The 24,349-nt window shown below is 35.3% G+C and overlaps 1 protein-coding gene across 4 annotated transcripts in view; it reads left to right on the forward strand.

Annotated features, from left to right (window-relative positions):
- SGMS2 (sphingomyelin synthase 2) overlaps window positions 1-24,349 on the forward strand; it is a 154,833-nt gene that overhangs the window by 22,680 nt on the left and 107,804 nt on the right. For all 4 annotated transcript variants that reach the window (XM_074322676.2, XM_088792364.1, XM_074322680.2 and 1 more), the window contains exon 3: window positions 20,382-20,496. The gene's annotated coding sequence lies outside the window, so the exon portion shown is untranslated. The remainder of the gene's footprint in view (window positions 1-20,381; window positions 20,497-24,349) is intronic.

Below are 24,349 nucleotides of genomic sequence, written 5' to 3' on the forward strand. Positions count from 1 at the left end.
TTGACATTCAATATTATTTTGTATTAATTTCAGGTCTATACCATACTGGTTAGAAATTTATATAATTTAAGAAGTGATCCCCCTGACTAGTCTAGTACTCATCTGGCACTATACATAGTTATTACCATATTGTTGACTATATTCCCTGTGCTTTACATCCCGTGACTATTTTGTAACTACCAATTTGTACTTCTTAATCCCGTCACCTTTTTCACCTTGCCCCCACCCGTTTCCCATCTATCACCCTGATAAATCTAGTACCCATTTGACACCGTATGTAGTTATTATAATATTATTGTAATATTCCTTATGCTGTACCCTACATCCCCATGACTACTGTGTAACAACCAATTTGTTCTTTTTAATCCCTTTTCCTTTTTCACTCACCCTCAACCTCCCTCCGATCAGGCAACTATCAAAATGTTCTCTGTATCTAGGACTTTGTTTTGTTTATTTTGTTCTTTAGATTACACATATAAGCTAAATAACATTTCATCTATCTTTCTCTGTCTGATATACTTCTCTCAGCACAACACACTCCAGGTCCATCCATGTGGCTGCAGATGGCAAGAACCCATTCCCCTCCCTGGCCGAGCAATATTCCACTATATATATGTACCACTTCTTCTTTATCCATTCATCCATAGATACCGAGACTGCCTCCACATCTTGGCCATTGTAAACAATGCTGCCATGAACATATAGATGTATTTGTCCCCTCAAAGTAGTGTTTTGGGTTTTTTTTTCGATAAATACCCTGAAGTGGGATTACTGGGTCCTTCTTCGTCTCTTGTTATAGCCTTTGTTTTAAAGTCTATTTTGTCTGGTTTAAGTATTGCTACCTCAGCCTTTTTTTTCCAATTTGCATAAAACATCTTTTCCCCATCCCTTTACTTTCAGTCTGTGTGTACCTTTTTTGATATGAATGTTTGTGGCATTTTAAATAGAATTAGTTCTTTGATATAACTAATACATTTTCATTTAACTTCACATAGATCCAGAAATGATATTTTACCTGATATATACAACAGAAAGATACATTTTTTTTTTCTTTTTTCATGTTTTCTTCATGGAAATTTGAGCTCAGGGATTGGAAAATAATAGCTGAGAATTTCCTGATAGTACAGATGAGGGAGAGCAGAGGTCCATTTTCTTTGAAAAGGGTATTGTATAAATCTTCTAATTTTCCTTAGGAAATTCATATATTAACTGGGACTTCATCTCTGGTAGCATGTAAAATTTTTATTAAATAAAAACGCATTTTATTGTACTTAAGGCAAATAACTTTTAATACAAAAGATCCTTTAGGACTTTAAGACAAGAATAGACAAAGGCTATGAATAATAAGCTAAAGAAAAAATACAAAAGCCACATGAAGGAGGTTGAAAATCACTAACATGTTATAAAGCAAAAATAAAAATTACCTTTTGCCAAAAACAATGGTTGGTTCCCCAACCCCTCACCTTTTCCCAATATTGAGTGTTAGAGAGTAAAATGGGTTAATCAATAAAATGAAGGTTAAAAAGAGTTAATACAATTAAAGTTCTTAAAAGAGTTCCTTATTGTATTGATAATACTTTGGGTATACTGGGTGAAATAAAATATGTTATTTTTTTTTTTTTAAAGAGTGCCTGGCACATCTGTGTTTATCCAATGTATGTAACAGTTATGCTAGCACTATACAAATGTTACCTAGCATAACTATTATAACTTTACCATAAAATGGAGGATTGGGAATAGAATATTTATGGAAATAAACAATGGAATTATTTAAATTACTATCGAATTAAACAATGGAATTAAAAATATGCAGGTAAAACAATACTAACAGGAATAACCTTATCTGTAAAAGAAGCAAAAGGATTTCTTAGAAATGTAAAAATGTTAGTTTTAAAAAAAATCAATGACCACGTTAAATAGATGTTAAAGAAATATAGAAATAAATTTGATACATAAATATAAATGAATTAAACTCACCAATTAAGTGACTGGTTGTACAATTATATTTAAAAATCCAACTAAATACTGTTTAGAAGAAACAAAAATAAAACATAAGGACATATAAAAGTTGAAAGTAAAAGTAAGAAAATATACTTGGCAAATAGTAACTGAAAGAAAGCTTGTGGCATGTTAGTATTGAAATAGGTTTCATAACCAAACAAAAACCTCAAAATATTGTTAAGGAAGACGAAGTTAACCCACAGGCTACAATACTTTTCATTTTACATGTATCTGATAAAAGAGCCTTAAATATATAAAGCAATAGTTGATAGAATAACAGGGAGAAATTAACAAATCTACCATACATGGAAGATTTCAATATCCATTCACCCTTTTTATTCAATAAATATTTTTGAGTGCCCTCATACTCGGAACTCTTCTACACATTGGTTATACAGTTGTGGATAAAACATAAAAATCCTCAAGATTTGGAAGCTTAGGTTATAATGAAAGGAGAGAGAAAAATATACAAATAAATACAATAAAATCCTGTGAAAATACACCCAGGACATCATGCATTCTGAGATTATAGAACGGGTGGTTTACTTCCGTCTACCACCCAACCCCACAAATGGAATGGAGGGAGGATAAGGTTCTTACCTTCTGAGGCTGGGGAATGGACAGGGTGGAGGGGGAGCCAGGCAGGAAAGTAACACGAAACCCAGAGGGGAAGAGGAGTTTGAATCCTGCTTGCTCAGTAATCTCCCAACTCAATATTCCCAAACGGGGCCAAGAAAACTGGCGCTAAATAACCAAGAATTTCCTGGAATCATTTATGTTTTCCCGACGTCCAGTCAACTAGAGACCCTAAATGGTTCCCATCACTATGTAAGCTGGAATGGACAATCACCACCAGATGGTGCCAAACGCTGGTAGGGACAGGGATGGGTTCACCTAGCGAAGCAACTGCCCCATGACTGTGCAGGCTCTCCTCATTTTATTAATCTCCTACTGAAAGATAAGAAAAATAAATCAAAGACAAAAGGTTGGGAAGGAAGACAAAGGACTTCATTATTTCACAAGTGATGACCGTCTATAAGAAAAAATCTAAAAGACAATTTACTAGAAATAAGTTTACCATAAGATCAGTATACAAAATTGAGTTGCATTTCTATAAAATGCTTTTTTTCACCATTTTTTTTATTAGTTTCAGGTGCACAAAACAATCTAATAGTTAGACATTTATCACTTATATCCCTCACACTGTTTTAACCCCCCCATCCACTATCCCTCTGACATCGCACACTGCCATTACATTTCCACTGTCTCTCTTCTTAATGCTGTACTCCGCTTCTTTTAAATATATATATATATATATGTATGTATGTATGTATATACATACATATATATATATATGTATGTATATACATACATATATATACACACACACATACATATACATATATACACACATATAAACTTGTAGTTGACATTCATTATTGTTCAGCTTCAGCTTCAGGTGAACAGTGCAGTAATCAGGCATCTACATCTTCCCTGAGATGGTCTCCCTAATGAGACAAGTGTCCATCGGATACCCTACAAAATCTTTACATTATTCATTACATTCCCCAAATTGACTTCGTATCCCGGTGGCAATCTTGTGGTTACTGATTGTGCTTTCTAATCCCCCCACCTTTGCCCTTATCCCCAACCCCCCTCCCATCTAGCAACCCTCAGTTTTTCCTCTATGTCTCCAAAACTGTTTCTGATTAGTTCATTCATTTATTCTTTTCTTTAGATTCCACGCTTTTCTATAAAATTTAATAAGTACTCAGTAAACATTTCTATAACAACAAGCACATAGAAAACATAATTTAAAGAGATTTCATTTAAATATTAACAGCTCAAAAATAAGATATCTGAAATATTAAATCTAGTAAAAGATCTATAAGACTGGTATAGAAAAACCTATAAAACATTATTAAAAGATACTCAGAAGACCTAAGTAAATGGAGAATATGCTACATTCGTGGAAAGAAAGACTCAATTTAAAAAAATGAATTATCCTTAAATTGACCTACAGAGCTAAGTAATTCCAATCAAAATATCAACAGAGGTTTTTGTGAAATATGAGAGCTGATTCTGATATTTTTATGGAAAAGCAAGAATATCTAAGGAACAAAAAAAAAAAGGAAAAAGTTTCCTCAACAAAAAAGAGGAAACTTGGCCAACCAGACGCTGAAACTAATGATGAAACCATAATTAAAATAGTGTTGTTTTGTCACAGGGAAGGTCAAATGACCAATTGAATAAGAGATCCCAGAAAGACCCCAAAACATATGGAAACTTGATATATGACAGAGGTGGTAAGGCTGATCAGTAGGGAAAGTTCATACTGAGATTAAATACATAGATGAGTTTTACTGATAATTAATTAATTAATTAATTAATTAATTAAAAGGAAGAATGAAAAGTTCTCTCTTACAATAAAATCTCATGCAGAAGGAATGATGGAGGTAGGAAAACCACCATTTGGTAAACATCGTAGTAATAATTGAATCAGACAAAACTGTTAGTGGATGCCAAAACTATTGGTTGAAATTTCGTTAAGAACAAGATGCTTACCTAGTCTCAAAGTATCTCTCCACAAATTACCTATCAATTACAAAGGGAAAAATAGTACTATTAGAGTGGATAAAACTGGAAAACATCACCTTAATCAAGTAATCAAAGTTGACATTACCAAACATGGAGAAAACTGACATCATTACACTGCTAGGTGTGCTTTCATATAGTTTCTAGTCAATCTAGTAAATTATCAGCTCACTTTATATCTTATATTTCTCCTAAATGGTCTCTCCTTCCTCAAAATTTTAGGTAAAAGAGAAAGTTTACTGCCGAGGCAGGATGCCCTCTGACCTGTTAGACCTGCCTCACTCCCAGCAGCCGTTCCGCTCCACTGACCTTCCTCTAAGACCTTCCAACATAAATTAGCTGTTTTTTTGCCAAGTCTTACTTCCAGATTATGGAATGCAGCTTGGAAAAAACACACAAAGCTCATTGTATCTATAACTACGTGATGATTTCCAACATAAGCTCAATTTCACTCCTGAGAAAACATCTCTACCAATTGACCACAAAGACTATTCTAAACCTCCATCACACTGCGGATGTACTCCTCTAATCTCTGCCCTCTCAGAGAAAATAACAACAGCAGCTGCCACTTAATGAGCCCTTACTACCAAGCACTCGACAACAAAACTAACAGTAGATCTCGTATTCCCTTTAGATAGGTGAGGAAAGTGAACCTCAAAGAGGAAAGGGACATGATATCGGCAACTTCTTTTCAAATGGTTTAGAAATAACGACATGCATAGGGAAAAAGAATGAGAAAACACAAGTGGCAAAATGGTAAAAATTGTTGAATCTGGTGAAGGATATACAGGTACTATTCTTTAAGCTTTTCTATGCTTTGTTTTGAAATCAAAAGCTAAAAAAATAGCAAGGGAACAATAAAAATAAAACCGTAAACAGTGGTTACCTCTGGGAGTGAGGGGAGGTCAGAGGTGGGAGAAGGAGGAAAACAATACTGATTATGTTCTAGTTCCTAAATAGATGATGGAATTGTAGACATTCATTTTCTTATTTAGCTTTAACAATCATATATACATTACATGTATATTTTTGTACATATAAAATATTATATTTTAAATGATAATAAATGGAAAAACAAAGAAAAGAGATAACAAGGCAGGAATCAAATGTTACCAGTGAGCTATGTGTAAGTATGAGCTCTGTGCCCTTGAGGATTTTTCAGCAGAGAATAAGGGAATCTGTTCTCACTTTTTTTGTATCAAATTAAAAACAGTTCTTACGTGATATACGAGTATATACATCTAGTTTAGACAAATGCCCTTATCCTTTACCTATTTTTTGACCTACTTTTTATATACCAAAAAAACTTAAACAAATTACAAAAATTAAAAAGCAATAACAACACCAAAAAAAACTAAAAACCCACAAGTAAATATGTACTGAGCAGCCACTTCCTTCAAGGATAGTTCTGCTATAAGGGCTGTAACAGGAGCTGTTAGAAGCCAAACAATGATTGATTAAAAATTTAATTTTTCAGTATTAATTGTTTTATTAGGATATACACACAGCTAATTTAAAACCATACTACACGAAACTAAACTCAGAAAGAAGGAACAGTAGAACAAATGTAATGATGCTTATACTTTATTAACAGTCAATTCAATGAAGGAAATAAATAATATCAATTTTTTGGCATCTATATCCCCAAATGTTTTTCAATATAGATAGTATACAAAGACAATCTTTCACGCTAAGATACTAGAAATATTACCACTATACTATGGGAAGTACTTTTGGTTACTTGCTTCAGTGTTTAATTTCTTAAGTTTTAATTAGTTACATTATATACCAACTATCATCACCGTATTTTTATATCAATATGATACATATTCATTAACACAGTATTACCCATTCTTTCTTCGGATTTTAAAAGAAATTCACTATAAAATTCTTAGACTTATATGCGCTACAAGAATAGGTAACACAACCATTGTGTTGTTTTTACTTTGACAGCTTTACATCAGCCACTGTGTTCTCCAGAAATGTAATTATATAGAGAAGTTATAATAACTACTAATGTACATTTCCTGAGCAATGCAATGTTAAAGGAACTGAAGAATATGGACAGGGATGCTACAGAGACATAGAAATGTTGTATTTGAATCAATATAACAAATTGATTATGAGGAGACACTAGTGAAAGCAAAAGATTTTCAAGAGAATGAGAAAAAATATAACTTGTGATAAACTAAAAATCACATCTTCAAAGATAGTTCAAAGAATTATAATGCTACTCTTTTATTTATTTATTTTTAAATTTTTTAATTTGGAAACAGAGTGTTTTTTTCAGGGCCCATCAGCTCCAAGTTGTTGTCCTTCAATCTAGTTGTGGAGGGCACAGCCTCAGCTCCAAGTCCATTCGCCGTTTCCAATCTTAGTTGCAGGGGGCGCAGCCCACCATCCCATACGGGAATTGAACCGGCAACCTTGTTATTGAGAGCTCACGTTCTAACCAACTGAGCCATCCGGCCGCCACTCTGGCAGCTCAGCGGCAGCTCGTTGTCTTCAATCTAGATGTGGAGGGGGCAGCTCACTGGCCCATGTGGGAATCGAACCGCAGCCCTGTTGTTCAGAGTTCGCACTCTAACCAACTGAGCCATCCAGCCGCCCCTAATGCTACTCTTATTTTAATCCCCATTGTTTTAAGAAAAAGGAGGAGGGTGACTCAATTCATTACTTATATTTCTGCCAAAATTATCTTTGAAAAATAAATTCCACAATAAAAGATAAAGAAAATAATACACTACTACCACAGGATTTTAAATAGAAATAAGGATTTCTGATTCAATGTGGTGAATTTGCATAAATGTATCATTCCCATTCTCTCTTGAATGCCTATTAAAAGGACAATATATATTTAAAATATATAGGCCTAAAGGACAAAAAAGGAAAAAGAAACAGGAGAAAATGCAACACGGAATAGGAAATATCAACACATTTTGGAGAATGAAAAGCTGATGACTTAGGAGAGTAGAGGAAACTGAACCTAAGTTTCTTTGGAACAAGAAAGGTTCTGCAAAGTCTCAAGAATTGGATTTTGCAGAAATGGAGTGTGAGGCCGAGATCTGGAGTTAACAGAATCATTTGAAAGTCTGCATAAGAGACAGACCTCAAAGAGCCTGATGATGTCCCCTCCCAAATTCTCAGACTTGAGATTGATTCCTTGTAAATATGAGTCAAAAAGATCCAGGGCTTAAGGACAGCAGGTACAGAAAGCTCAAGAGGAGGTGCGGGGTTGAAAACAGGGAAATTAAGTGGCAATCTATATATTTATCAGAGAAGCACACCCCCGCCCTCCACCAGCCCTCTTTCTCTCTCCAAGTCCCCAAACACCTGCAGCCAAACACAAGACTTGAGTGTCTTTCTGTGCAGAAACTGAATGACTCTTGAGAATACTCTGCAGATTCAAAGCCATTTTCAGGCATGCAAAGTCTCAAACAAGTAGGGAGAAAACACGATTCAGGAAACAAGGAATCCAACAGAGAGAGAAGAGGGGATTTCCTAGGATAAAAGCAAAAGAAAGTGACAGAATGACAAATCATAACATAGGTCTAGAAAGCAACCAGTCAAGACTGGAGCGGGAGAGCAAAGCCTTCTGGAAATAAATTCAAAATGGAACTCAGAGTATTTGACAACTCTTTACTGCCTGGCTTTCAGTGCCTGCCTTTCTCTCCCCCTGCCCTCAGACTATCTAACCTTATTTTCCATTACATTACAACTTGCACCTTCTGTTCAAATTAGATGAATCTCTTAGAACCATGCATACCCTAGGCCATAACTGTTTTGATCCTTTGGTTCAAGCTATTACCTGAATACCTGGGCCCATCTTCTCTATACCTGGCCAAGGCCTTCTCGTCCTTCAAAACCTGCTTGAGGATTGGCAAAGACGTTTCTTATCATAATTCTGCTATATTGTCGTCTTTGGAGCTTTATTTTTATTATGAAATCTTAAAATGCTACTTATAGAAGAAAAAATTGAATGAAAGACATCTTGTACGACCTTCTCAGGCAAAATGAAAATTTAAACATACCATGTTTCCCTGAAAATAAGACCAGGTCTTATATTAATATTTGTTCCAAAAGACGCATTAGGGCTTATATTCAGGGGATGTCTTATTTTTTCATATACAACAATATACATTTATTCAAATACAGTCATGTCATCTTCTTCTGGAACATTGTCATAACGTACTAAATGCATCCATCTGGCTGACGATCTTAACTGGGGCTTATTTTTGGGGTAGGTCTTATTTTTGGGGAAACATGGTATGAACATTTGTTCAAATGCAAGAGACTATGCTAAATCTGTAGGGTTGGCACCATACCAGTAATTTTCACTAAGTGATGTGCCAGTGATTTTTTTTCAGCATATGGCAGTCTGTATTAAAGCACCTAGTCTCAACAACATAAACACACATATAAATTGTCTATTTGAAGGGATAAATAGTCAGTCAAGGCTAAATTAAGAAAAGTCAATAAATCCAAGATTTTATTTCTATACTGACCTTTCCTGTTAATTATTTAAAGGTTACAATTTTTATTGTATTTATCATTGCACAAATAACATAATAATAATAACAGAAAACAGGAAAAACAAATAATCTCTACTTCTGCCACCTAAATAAACTGCTTTCACTTTTTCATGTACTGTTTCATTTCTTATCCCTATATATGTATATAATATTACACACAAAACATTTTATTTTTTATTCTTGGCATTATGCTATAAACATTTTGATGTTGTAAAACCTCCTTCATACTTAACATTTTTGTATTTATACAGTAATCCACCTATTTGTTAATATCTGTGTAATTCATCTGTTACAGTACCATAATTATTGTGGCTCTGTTATTAGTCATTTATAATTCTTTCCAATTTTTTTAGTAGGCTGTGGGCAAATGGGCACTCTTATGCTATGACAATACTTATCGAATATAAAATGCACCTACCCTCTGACCTAGCAAACCCATCTCTTAGTATCTATTCTTAAGAGGTAATTACAGGAGCGTGTAAACATATATGTGCCATTTGCTGTGTTATCTAACAGTAAAAATTGGAGATGATCTAAATTATCAACAATAGGATAATAGCTAAATAATTATGGTGTACTTACATATAACATATTATATGGTCATTAAAAATAATGAGTTAGATTTGTTTGGGTTGACTTGGAGTATATCTGTAATAAACCGATGCATCACCAGTGGGCATGGAAAAACAAGTTTTAGACCAAGAGGTTGAGCTCATTGTTGTGGGGAAAATATTATATGTGTGCATTTATAATAAATATATTCTATACATAGGTGTTTGCACATACATAAATAACAGATCTAGAAGGTTCTATGACAAATCCTGAATAGTGATTATCCTTAGGAAATAGGAATAGGTCAGGCAGTAAGAGAAGCTTTTACTTTTTTCCTTATATCCTTCAGTATTATTTGAATGACCACAAACTTGAATTACATTTGTTACTTTGGAAAAATAAAAAATAAAAATTATCTAAATAAACTTCATTAGGAAATTATTAATTTATCTTCAGAGAGGGCCCACTCTGGCAGCTTTCTTAAATTGCACTGGAAGGAACAGGAGATTTGGCCAGGCGGGTCAGTCCTCTCTACCTAAGGGGAAATGGAAATGAGGAGAGCCCAATTTTCTCTGGAGGTGAACTTATTCTGAATCACCAGTATGTTTACTAGATAAATGAAAGTCAGCTTTGAATTTTGATGTGTTATCACACCAAGTAACAGAAAGGCTTAACCAAATCAATAAAAAAATGTGACCTTGGGAAAGTTACTTAATCTCTCTGTTCCTCCATTTCTTTATTTCTAAAAAGTACTACATACCATGGGGTTAAGTACGTATTGTACAGCTAGTGTGAGGATTAAGTAGGTTTATGTAAAATGCTTAGAAGAATGTTTTGCAGAAATGTTGTCATTTGTGATCATCATCATTACCACCATTTATGAAAATACAATATTCATAGACTATTTTTGGAAAAATATGTAAGAAAACTGGTTACAGTGGTTTCTACTGAGCAAAGATGTGGCAAGGGCATCGGAAAACATAGCTTACACTGGATGTTCTTTGGAGATTTTTGCATGTTTCTGCTATTACCTATGCAAACATTTAAAAAGAGAGATTTCGTTTAAAAAAGTTTTAGGAGCATATTTTGAACTCCTACTTTATATTTTTTAAACAGGAGTTTGAACTTCTGACTAGCCATTTTTCTTCTGCTGCTAAAATCAAGTCTGCTTATTAGTAGATAACCAAGTAATATCAAAATACTGCCCACTTTTTTTTTATTTTTATTCTTGGGAGTAGGAGAAAAAACACAGAGAGGCTTCATTTATTTCCAGTCACTTCAGAATAATAATTATTTTATCTGACCTTATTGGTTAAACATTTTATAGTGAATTCAAAGTTCACAGAAATAGGAGGGCAAAGTGACAGATTCTTCAAAATAATGTGTAACCTGACAATGTGATTTTGTACTTACATTTGAGTACAAACAGGTCCCACCAGCACAAATGTCTGTACTAAAAATCACTCTAACAGTAGAGTCACTAAAATTGAATTTAATAAGTAATGGCAGCAATTTACTAGAACACGTAATTCTAATGATAAGAATGCAATGATTTGAAAATATTTACAACTAAAATCACACTCCAGTGAAATATGAGAAAGAATCAACTAATAAAAGATAATAAGGAGAAAACCTAGATTTTTGGTCCAGTATGTGAGGAGATAAGAAATCACCCCTTTGTCCTAACAACAAGTAAGAAGCTGAACAAACTGAGATATTACTAACTCTTCTTAGATTCTTCAGAGAAGTGAAGTCACAGAGCAAACCGCTGCCCTACAAATCAGAGAGACAGACAGGCAGATACAGAGAATCACAACTTACCAGAGCAGAAACCTCCATGGGAACCAGTGCTGGGATGACATGATTGTCTATGTAAAAGATCAAAAAAAAAGAAAAAAGGCAATTATAGCAAGATAGTAGGATACAAGGTTAATATCCAAAAATCAATTGCTCTCCTATATACAGCAATGAACAAGTGGAACTTGAAATTAAAAACATATTTACCATTTATTAACCCAAAAATGAACCACATATATATCTAAAATGTTTACATGATATATATGAAGAAAACCACAAAACTCTGATAAAAGATACCAAAGAATAACTAAATAAACAGAGAGATATTCCATATTCATGCATAAGAAGACTCAATATTGTCAATAAAGTCAACTTGTCTTTGACGATGCCGCTAAGATAGTCCTTTCAACAAATGATACTGGGACAACTGGTCATCCACATGCAAAAAATTAATCTAGACACAGACCATACACCCTTCACAAAAATTAACTTAAAAAAGATAATGAACCTAAATGTAAAATGCAGAATTATAAAATGCCTAGAAGGTAACATAGAAGAAAACCTAATTGACCTTGAGTATGAAGATGACTTTTTTTAGATACAACACCAAAGGCACAATCCATGAAAGAAATAATTGATAAGCTGGACTTCACCAAAATTAAAAACTTATACTCTGTGAAAGGCGATGTCAAGAGAATGAGAAGACAAGACACAGACTGGGAGAAAATATTTGCAAAAGACATATCTGATAAAGGATGATTAGTCAAAAAAAAAAAAAAAAAGGATGATAATCCAAAATGTACAAAGAAGTCTTTTTCTCCCTGTAGGATTATTTAGCATATTTGCATGTGAAAAATGTTAGAAACCATTTGATACATCTATAACGCATATATACTATAAATTAAGCATCTATGTTTAGAATCTGAAATATGAGCTATTAGATAAGGCTGTAGTTGGAGATAGCACATCAGTTCCCAAACTGAAAGATTCCCTTATTTATCTCAAAATTGGAAAGGGAAATGGTAGTTGTACAATATTGACCATCTCTCCTCAGGGAACACTACCAATGCTTAGACATGACATTTATCTTCACTATACACATATCCTTTGCCAAACCCAATTGAAAAGTCATTCATTTGGAAGGTTTAGTTGATCAATCTAATTGCAGCTGAGGCACCTGCAGTCAAAATTTGGAGTATATTAATATTTTCAAGCATAATTGGATTCTGTATATAAAAAGGTAACTACTATGAACTAAACTTTAGTAAAACAACCCATAGTAATCACATAATCAAGATGAAACTGCTAACCTAGGTTAAAATTATGTTTACATAAAAAGCATAGAAAAAATTATTCTTTAATTTTTATGATCAAAATAAGCCAACCAAACTGTTTAATTTCCTCCCTTCTCTTCAATTAAAGAGTTTCTCTAGTGTGTAGTGCAGTTTAGAGGGTGGGACTACAGATTCTGGAATCAGACTTTCTGCATTTGAGTCGCACTTCCCACCACTTACTAGCTCTGCACCTCTCGCCACATCATTTGACTTTCTCCATCCCTCAGTTACACCTTCTGTAGAGGAGGGGAAGCAATACTACTAGTTTCATAGGGTTGTTGTGAGGACAAATTTGAAAATGCAAGTAAAACGTTAGAACAACATCGACACATAGAAAACATTTGCTAGTTATTATTATTATTATTACTGTTATTATTTAATACCATTGTAATTTCCCATTAAGTTTCCCAATTTTTCATCTAAGTCTTCCAACTTGGAAGTTAAAATTGCCGTAAAGTGGGGATTAAGTCTGTCTTGCTCATGTCCCACAGCTAGAGCAATACTCAGAGCATAGCATGGACTCTCTCTAGGGAGGGAAGGAAAGAAAAGTGAAGGAGGGTGTAACAGGGAGGAAGGGAAAAGAGAGAAGACGAAGGAAAAAGAGAACGGAGGAGAGGGGAGGAAAGAAATGGACTAAAACTGAAAATTTATGGTCAGGAGTAGAAAACCAATAATAACGTGCTGTGATTTCATGTTGGGGAGTAGAACTGTCCTATTAACTTCACGGGTAATGTGATTGTTCTTTTTCTAAATCTACTTATTTAATACTCTTGATAAATATGTATAATCACAACACTATGAATACATTACAGACATGCTTTCTGGTTAACTTTCCAAACATTTTAAAGCTTTTAGTTTATTTAGTTCATATACAAACATTGAAAAGTATGAGGTAAAACATAGAATGAAGCATAAATTCACGTACATAGGCTAATTAATTTTAGTTTTTAGATTTGCTCACCTCACAGCATTTCCATGGATAGGTATTGACCAAACAATTAGGTAGATTAATTTCTGGATTTAAAACCTTTATAATCTTAACAAGAAATAATGATTGTTATTTAAGATTTTTAAAAATTTTGAAATATATTATTTACTGGATAGTGAAATTATAATTATACATAGAAGTAAAAAAGAATGAGAATAATGTAATAAAACGTAAAAATAAATTCAAAACTGGTAATTATTTTGCTATTTAACTAAATCCATTTAGAATAAATTTGGGTGGTCTAAATGATCTAGCTTGGCTGACTTGATTTTCCCTTAATAAAATAGTCAAATTTTCTCTTCATTTTGTATCTGATAAACTTATTACAAAGTTATTTGTTTATAATTTGAAGTAATCTATATTTATGTTTCATGATTTTCCAATATTGTTAATTCCTATAGAACAAATATTTTCTAAAAATATTTTTCAAATATTTTCTCAAATTTTTGTGGTCTACTGATAGAATATTTTTATTCACTAAATTAACATTTTCTTGTTTATATTCTTGTGTGGGATAGGTCTTTTTAAAACTACTCTAATTATCCATCTATTCATCTTACAAGAGGGATCATAATTTTTGTGACTGTTTCATTTACTGTGGAAAGAATACAGTGTTTTACTACAAAAAGGACACCAAAAGCCCTTTAATTCTGGTACTTCTTACCCATAAGTCATAAAAACAGGCTAGGATTACGGAAGAAAAAAGATTAGAAGGCAGTGTTTATAATCTTAGGCAAAACTATACCCTAAACTAGTTATAAAAGTATGTCTTTTTAAAAATATCACACTCAGAACTATGATTTTAAGCCCCTTAATTTAACTTTGCTTTGCCTTTGAAGGCAAAAACTCCTTGAACTTTAAATAGCTTTTAAAATTTGACTGTACTCTCTCATTGAATTTTTCAATTCCCAAAGCCACTATTTGTTGAATTACAAATAGCATTTGTAAGAAAGGCCCCTCACTAACTACAGATACATGCCAACTACCATTTCTAGAGCCAGTTTCCATGCTAGTGACCAAAGAGTAAGATCATAATAAACCCAGTGGGTAGAACAAAGGCTAAGAGAGCAAAACTCCATTACCTTCAAGTTCTCTGTCTTTCTTACGCTTAATTTGAAAGCATACTAAATAAAAATGGAAAGAAGGAGAAGGTAGAGAAACTTCTTTTTCAGGGGGGAGAGCTTTAAAAGATTGAGCAAATGCCAGCATTAAATCTCATAGGAAGCCTAGGTTATTAGATATTAATGTAATGACTGCAAAATGAAAAAAACATATAATCAGGTAAAAGTTAAAAGAAACTTCCAAAAATTTTGACCTGCATAAGTGGTTCTCAGCCCCAGTACACATTAGAATTTACTGGAAAACTTTTAATAGTATGAAATGCTTGGACGCCACCCTTCTGAGATTCTGTTGTAATTGTCTCACCGTGGAGCCTGACTGAGCACTGGAATTTTCTTAAATCACCGAGATGGTTTGAATGTGCAGGAGGGCTGGTAACACAGATCCACATCTTGCCAAATAAATACTTGGGTTGATTTTTAACCAAAGGAACTGGTTGCTTTCACACCAATAAACCCTCACTAAGGGCCTGCATAGTGCCAAGCACTGTGTTAGGCTCTGAAGATACAATACTGTTTGAAAATTAAAGGCTTCATAACATATCTGTAGTTCATATTCCTAAAAAAGTAGTAATTTTAAAAAATCTTCCATCTTTTTCTTTTGTAAAAGATAAATACACCTCTTTTTTTTATATTTCTGATGAAGTAAACTCTTTAAAAACACCAAGATTGATTTGCAAAGAAACCATAATTTGGAAAATAAGACCATAATAGTCAATAACAATTTAAATATTCACTAATGAAAAAATGAGGCTTAACGGCTCTAGTATTCAGGTGAGTACTAGAATCATGAGTTCAAAGTAGATAGCCAAAAACTTCCTTTCAGATTTATACACATCAATTTTTAATGAAAAATCCTGAGCGTGGCAATGTCCATCACTTAACGATAAAGAAGCCAAGAGATCTTTCTCAACAAGGGAGACGGAAAGCACAAAGGCTGAAAGGCAAGAAAACGCAAGGAAATGAGTTCAAGCTAGAAAGAGGTTCTTTAGTTTCCTTCTTTTAGTTTGGAAGTATAACACATTCCAACAATATATGCTCACTGTAGGAAAATTCTACATTATAGAAAAGTTGAAAAGAATAAAAAGGCTTAGCCCTGAGAGATAACTGTTGAAGCATTTTCAGTGTGCTTCCTTCCTATCTTTTTGCTATGCCTTTTATACCAACAAGTGCCTGTGATCTGAAGTGCCAAGTTCTGCAACCCCTCTATGCTTCCTTCTATGTGTATTCAAAACCTGCTTTGTGAGATAGAGCTAATAATTATGTTTCATGAGGAAAATCTAGAGCTTTGTGAGAGAGAGAGGAGGGTGCTGCTTACTGCCGTCAGGAAAGCTGAAGTAGTGAGATGATTTTGAACAGTAGATAAAATTAAGGAAAATTCTCCAGCTTCCTCAGCCAGAAATGTAATATGGCTTTATTTCTCTTGATACATGAATTCTAAGGAATCATAGCAATCCCTATTCAACTGTGAAAATAAAACATACTCCAAAGTTAAGTGAAATTATCTGCAGATTATTAATAAATGAAGTAAAAACCTTAATTTGATCCATAAAGGGAACTTTCACCAAAAGTGAGGGCTTGATCTTAAAAAAGCATAAACACAATATCTTGGGCTTTATTTGAATATCCAAATCATAAATATTAATGCTAGTGTTATGACCAGCAATAACATATATTGGTCTGATTTTGAAGTTAGAGCTAATAATTGTTTCATGAGGAAAATCTGGAGAGCACATATCACCGTTATAAGATATGAATTAAAAATACATAAATTTTTCCTCAGATTTAAAATGAATCTCTATTCAAAGGCCACCTGTAAAAAATATATATATATTTTTGAGAAACCTGGAGCGTTATTTTTTATTCTCCTCATACTTGATTTCCTGAGAACTGCAACGCTTTTTCAATTATGAGTTACCTGAAGGAGTTCTCATCATCTAGTATCTTGGGAATAGTCTACTACTTGTGTATATAAGTTGTTTACTACCATAACCACTGCTAGAAATAGTAAAGATTATGGTAATGATACAGTTCATTGGGCTCTATTACATACCAGGTCCTTAATGGATACTGAGCATTTTATATATTAGCTCACTTAATCCTCACAATTATTTATTCGTATTTTAAGAATCAGAAGACTGCGGCTAAGCAAGATTTTTAAATTTGCCAGAGGTCACAGAATTACAAAGTAGCAGAACTAAAACCAAAGTTCTTTAGTTTCCTTCTTTCAGTTTGGAAGTATAACACATTCCAACAATATATGCTCACCGCAGGAAAATTCTACATTATAGAAAAGTTGAAAAGAATAAAAAGGCTTAGCCCTGAGAGATAACTGTTGAAGCATTTTCAGTGTGCTTCCTTCCTATCTTTTTGCTATGCCTTTTATACCGACAAGTGCCTGTGATCTGCAGTGCCAAGTTCTGCAACCCCTCTATGCTTCCTTCTATGTGTATTCAAAACCTGCCCTTTTAGAGATTCCTGGGTCATTCTCTGTCCCCCATTCCTGTGCTGTAGTTAGAAGTACCCAGAAATGCACAAGGAGCTATGCCTCCTTTCCTCCCTCTCCCTGGTTATCATTTCCTAAGCCCTTATCACAAAACTGGCAAACAGAAAGGAGTAAAACCCAAATGACTATACAAACCAACGATTTCTTCAAGAACACACCAAAGTAACATAATTAATCACTGGGGAACAATGTCTCAGGTCTCCAAGTGTAGGGATAGAGGTTGTCATCAACCCAACCCAGAGAAAAGACAAAAACTATGAGTTCACTTATATGTGGAATTTTAAATAAATCAAAACAAATGAACAAACAAAATGAAAACAGACGCATAGAAACAAAGAACAAACTGATGGTTGCCAGCGGGAAGTGGGGTGGAAGGACGGGTGAAAAAGAGTGAAGGGGAATATAATCAAGAATAGTGTGCTAGTAACTTGGATGGTGACAGATGGTTACGAAACTTACTGTGGCAAGCACATCGTAAGATACATAAATGTCGAGTCACCATGTTGTGTACCTAAAACTAGGATAATATCGTATGCCAACTATACTTTAATAAAAAAAAAGTTGTCATCAACCCACGTCTCTGGAGAATGGATAGCGTGCAAGATGGGATTGTTAAAATTCAATAGGAATCTAATGAAGTATGCTTTAATCTCTAGTACACACACACACACACACACACACACACACACACACACGAGCGATCACAAAATTAGCTTGTTTTTGTTTTTTTTGTTTTTTTATGTGGCAGAGTGGAACAGCTAAATGGAGGCCCAGCTGAATTGTGTCATTACTTGTTGTGTTTAAATGTTCCAAGAGTAACATAAAATTAATCCACCTTAAATTTTTTTTTTTTACTGGAACTCTTAAAATATGCTTTTCGCTCCCCAAAGTGGCAAGGAATTCACATTCTCTGTCTGCCTTCTAGATTTTCTTGCAGTGACATGGGCAGCTTGGGTACCCAAATCAGATTTAAAAACACCAGAGGCACCACAGGGATTCTTCCAGAATTTCCATGGCATTTAGAAATTGTGGAAACGTGGGAAAGAGTAAAATTCCTTCATAGCCCTTCTCTCCAAGGACAGAGATTCAGGGACAAAGATTATAATGTGTTATACCCTAAACATCAAACATTTCAGAATGTGAGTAAAACATATTTTTAGGAAAGGAACAGAGCAACAACTATCGTAAATCTTTCAATGGGAATGAGAGCCAGCCATTGTGTGTGTTTCTAGAAATTGTCTACCCTTTTTTACTAGTGAAATTACTTAGGGAAAGATGGGAAAGATCAGGTCAAAATTAATGTCTAGACTATATATTTAAGTAAGTATAATTTTATTACTTCCATATAGAAATATATGTAGCTACTGTAAGAATCATGCCAAAATTTTTAACAAAGGACATAGAATATCTTTTTTAGATTAAGACATTAACTATATGCAAATTGGACTCCTAGGGTTTGAAAACAATTTGTCTTAAACAGTCCCTCCCATCTCAATTTCTACATCAATCAGTTTTGATAGGGCAAAGGGAAGTTTCAACATTACCAAATCCACTGTTATCATAAATTCAGAATTAGTGATAATGTAGAATTTTACAGTTGGAAGAGATCTTAAAGTTTATCTGGTTGAACTATTCAACATTCTATAACCTCCCTACCAGTCAGTAAGCATATATTTGTTGAGCACATAGTATGTGCCCAGCCCATAGTAGGTGCTTTCTAGCCTATTCTGAAGAAAATCTCCACAAGGGGGAACTCCTCCCCTCTCAAAGCAGCGCATTCCTCCTTGGGCAGCTCTAACAATTAACCTTGAACTGACAACAATGTATCCTCTGAAATTGTTACTGCATTTGCCATTGACCTCCCTATTGTAAAAATCAATGTCCTGGTTTTAATTTCATACTACTTGAACTACCTGGAGCATTTGACACGAATGACAGCACTTTTTTTTGAACTTCTGGTCTAATTTCATTTCTTCCCCCTAAATCAGATCAGGTCCCCTAGTTAGAACCTACTATATAGCACCCTATACTTTTCCTATGGATACACCCTGAGAGTTTGTGAAGAAATGCTTAAGAGCCTGGACCTGGGTGCTAGACTGCCTGGATTCAAATCCTGCTCAAACGCATACTACCTCTGTGACCTTGGGCAAGTTTTCTTTACACTCAGTTTCCTTGTCTCCATAAAACAAGGATAATAATGGTACCTATCTCACAGGTTGTTATGAGTATTAAATAAGAATATTTACAAAGTGCCTAGAACAATGTAACTGGCAAATACTAGTAAGTACTATGTGTTTGTAAGTTAAATAGATGATTTGATTAAAATCGGTGGTCTCTACTAGATTGTAAATTCCATGAGGATAACATGAAATCATGTCTATTCTGCTTACCATTTTTATGTACACTGCCTAGTCTTTCACATCAAAGTGTTTGTTGAATGAGCGAAGGAATAAACGTTCAAGTGAAGGAAAAATCAAAGTAAGTGAGATAGGTTTATTGTCTCATATGAAAAGAGTGCACCCACAACTCAACCCACTGGGGAGTCCCAGAAGTAAAGTAGGTCTGAAAGTAGGTCAAACTGTTCAATAATGTGCAAACCCAAGAAGAGTCCTGTATAAACCATTGATACCAGTTTGCTCATTAAAGCAGGACTGAGGCAAACCCCATTTGAAGGCTCTGCCAAGGTCCAGATAGTCTTACGGTGCTATTCACTCTAGACAGAAACTCCCTGGAACACGTGGACCAGTATCTTTAGACTTTAATTATTTTATTGCTTGGTGCAACCTGCAAAAGTTGTACAAAAATAATATTGAAAACAAAGGAAAAAAAGAAATGGGGGTGAAAACTCCTTGAAATAGGACAATGAAAGAAACTTGTTACTGAGTTTTTTATTCTTATTTCCTCAATTACTAGAACTCCTGAAATATAACAGTGGACTAACTTTCCTCCTTCTAATAGATTCTAGCAATCTATGAAATGACCTCCAGAGAATCGGACGATATAGAAGTATGGGGTGTGGAAAATCTACAAGCCAAAGTCCAAGCATAGAGCTTTGCAGGAGCCATAATCTCAGGTATTGAAATTAACCAGTAGACTAGAAATAACATTCTTGTGTTTTATCTAAAGTTGAAAAATCTTAAATCCTTTAAGTCTTGTAAAATTAATTAATTGAAGTTAATTCTCACAGTTAGCAGATGGATTTTATGTTCTTATGCTTCAGGATGTAAACAACACACACAAAAAGCATTTATTAAGGAGGCCTACCCTTTCAGCAAATAAAATGTGTTAAGTACCTGAAAATAACCATGGTTCATTTCACAAAGGTTTATTATTGCCTCACTGCAAGAATTTATGACATTTTAGACTGTGAGTTTGCTCCTCTGCCAAAGGATCCAAAGAAACAATTTAAAGTAAATACCCTTTCCTTTAGTTTTCACTGAGCCCCATGAAAAGTGTTCAAATAAAGGCAACTGGTGGATGCAGGATATCTTAACAGCTGAGAACTGCTCATTTTCCTTATGTTCTACTATGGAATAATCTGGATTTTAAAAATGGGACTCAATAGGCAATGAAGACCAGTAATAGTAATGAAATACTTATGTCACACTGAGTCTATAGTGGTTTTGTTTATGTAACATTTTATGGTTAAACTGTCTAGCCCAGCTGGCTGTATCGATTCTCCAAGCTCTAAGACTAGTTCAAGGATAAGAATGGTCCGGTCATGCTCCCTAGAAGGCCAATGTCACAGTCCTGTGACAAATAGAAATTGAGAAATACTTGTTCAACCCTCAGTGGTGTGGATCCACCCCCATCTGCCAACAGCTTTAGAATCATTTTTCTTTGTGGCCATACTTCTAGTGGTCAAATAGGTTATTATCATTTCCCCGCTTAAGATTACACAAATGAGACAGAGGAAGTTATTTTTCTATGAAGTGAGGCACATGATAGGATAAGTATTAATTCAGATTTACTGCCTTAGGACTGGAGGCTGTTGGTCATCTATTGAGCGGTGCATAGAGTTCACATATACTGTGCGTTTCTAGCCCATTTTTGTTTTCATTCTCAATCTTCTGAGACAATTAGTCCATTGCCTCTTCAACCCAGATTCATTCTGTAGCAATCGTGGTTGTGATCTGTAGTATTTACACAAAGCCAAGAACTTTTTATCTTCTGACCTAATACATCTGTAAATAAGAGATCATATAATCCATCTGGTAGTCTATAAACAATGTGTTTAGCCAACAACTTTCTTTGTTTAATATTTGATGGTTAAACTCATAAAAACATAACTTGAAATGATAGCCGTTTCCTCTACTAATCCATAAAGTTTTCCTTGGTTCATTGGGGTTGTAGGTTTTGACACATAACTGTACATATGCTTCCCACACACAAAATTTGAAAGAAAAAGAAATCACTTAGCAGGTGAAATGCAAAACATGTTGAATCACACACATACTAACAAAAACAACAACAACAAAAACAACTTATAAGGTACATTCTCCTTGGAATTATTTTTAGGATTTTAATCAAAAACAAAAATCCTAGACCAGGCTTTGAAAATGTGGGCAGCACTACAGGCCTTCTTTGGAATGATAAAGATTTTGCAGCTTGGTGTTTTTTGGTGACTCCTTCCTAAGAAACATACAGAAAAAAAATTTTTCAAGTTTAAGAAAAGAGTCCAGTGAGTGAGTTATTTAAACTTCCCTCCGATTTCTTGAGCTGAGGTTGTAGGAAGAAACAGCTTGTAAGGAGAGGTTCCATTAGGCAGGATGTTGGGTGAACAACTGCCAGGTTCTTTTTACAGCAGGGACCCTCTCTGTTCACTGGCTCTGCCTGCTGGGGATATTTGCACATGGCATTTAAGGTTTGGGGGCGGGCCAATCAACATGAAGTATTTTTCTTCATGACTACATACCTTTCTTACAACCTTGATAAAGCACGATCACCATTATTGATAACCTGCAAAGTGTGTTATGAAATGAGACCCTGTTTCTTTGGCATTGCACCCAAGGTCACACTCCAATCCTTGCCCACTTTAAAGAGCCACTACTGAAAAGCACTACCATTCAGGTCAGCAGCTGGGGTACATGCTCATCCATCTGCCCACTACAGGTCACTGACAAACACACTCTGTCCTTAGCATCAAATTATACATGCTCAACATGGCCTATGAATGGCATGATCCCTGCCCACCTCCAACTTCAGCTCAGACCCATCTCTGCCTCGGGCACCACATGGCAACCACATGATTTTCCTTCAGTTCCTCAACAGGAGCAAGCTTCCTCACAAGGCCTCTGCTGTTCCTTCAGCCCAGGACACTTCCCATCTCCCCAGCACTCATCCCTCACACACAAAGGAACATTTACAGACACACCATTCTCTCTCTCTCTCTTTCCTCCTCCTCCTCCTCCTTTTTCTTCCTCTTCTTCTTCTTCTTCTTCTTCTTCTTCTTCTTCTTCTTCTTCTTCTTCTTCTTCTTCTTCTCCTCGTCCTCCTCGTCCTCCTCGTCCTCCTCCTCCTCCTCCTCCTCCTCCTCCTCCTCCTCCTCCTCCTCCTCCTTTCTCTCTCTCTCTCTCTCTCTCTCTCTCTCTCTCTCTCTCTCTCTCTCTCTCTCTCTCTCTCCATTCCTAACTCAAATTCCAGCCTTCAATGCTCAGCTTCATGTCATTTACTCAAAATTTAGCTTTCCCCAGCCCCTAAAACTAAATTAGGCTCTCCTATAACAGTGCCTTAAACTATCCTGTAATTCTCTTTTACAAGACATATCCCTATTTGAAAAAAATGTATTTATTTTTGTGATTTGGTTTTAAAAGATGTTTTTCCTTCACTAGGCAAATAGCAAACGCCATCAAGGTAGTCTGGGTCTCTCCCTTACCATAGTAGTTCTCACAACTAACATGTAGCAAAAACTCAATAAATAAATATTGGTTGAAAGAATGAACTTCACTTCCATACTGCATGCCAGGAGGAAATGGGCAACCATTTTCCAGAACCTAGGTCCCTGTCCTAGGACGAACTCTTGAAAAGGGCGAGGACGTGCCTTTAAATTGTCACAGAGCCAGTTTGTGACCAGCCCTGGTCACTCACCCATCCTGCAGAAGAACAAAGAGCTCATCCCCTGCCTGGTTCTAGCAGGAGAGCGCTGGGTACAGGGGGCCACAAAACCCCTGTGCATAATAGTCAGAAGCTATTTGCACACTTCTCTGTGTTCTCCACACAGACTGTACACGTCCCCCACTTTCTTCTGGACAGCTTCCTCCACTTGTACAGTTAGAAGGCATTAAAGCACTTCCGATAATAGTTTTTATGTCTTCACATGGTGTTAGGTGCAGCTAAGGAATGTCATCTTTTGCAATGCCTCATATCAAATTGTCATGTGTTGTTAAGCCTAAACACCAAGGAGACCAAATCATAGAAACGCCAAGTCCAACCCTTTCTCCACAGAGTTCCCTGTCTGGGAGAACTTAACATGCACGCCACTACTTTGTTGCTGGACAGCTGTTGCCTCCAGAACTCCTCCCATAGCTGTGGGACAAGCCATTGCTGAAGCACATTCAAACCAGCGGTGGCCCTGGCCCTGATTTGAACACATGCAGCCCGACCTCATACTCTTCTGAAATTCCCATCCATATTGTGACATAAGGAGAAAGCTGTTCAGTTATAAAGGACGCAGTCTCACGACTGGAACTTGGTGGCCTCTGTGGGCAGTCGTTTGTGGGGATGAGCACAGTGCTGGAGCTACTTGTAATAATAACCCCCAGGCAGTCACCGGGTCATGTGCACCCTCTCCACAGCTGGCATCTGGTAACTGTGTCTGTGGCCACACTACAGACACCCCTTAGCATCTTCCAAGGCCCTGAACATGACTAGTAGCAGTTACAAATAAATTATTGTTAGAAATTCTTGCTCTAAGCCAGCTGACTTCA

This window comes from Rhinolophus sinicus, chromosome 1 (genome assembly GCF_057876585.1).
Source record: "Rhinolophus sinicus isolate RSI-liver-muscle chromosome 1, RSI-T2T, whole genome shotgun sequence".
In the NCBI taxonomy this organism is placed as follows: Eukaryota; Metazoa; Chordata; class Mammalia; order Chiroptera; family Rhinolophidae; genus Rhinolophus; species Rhinolophus sinicus.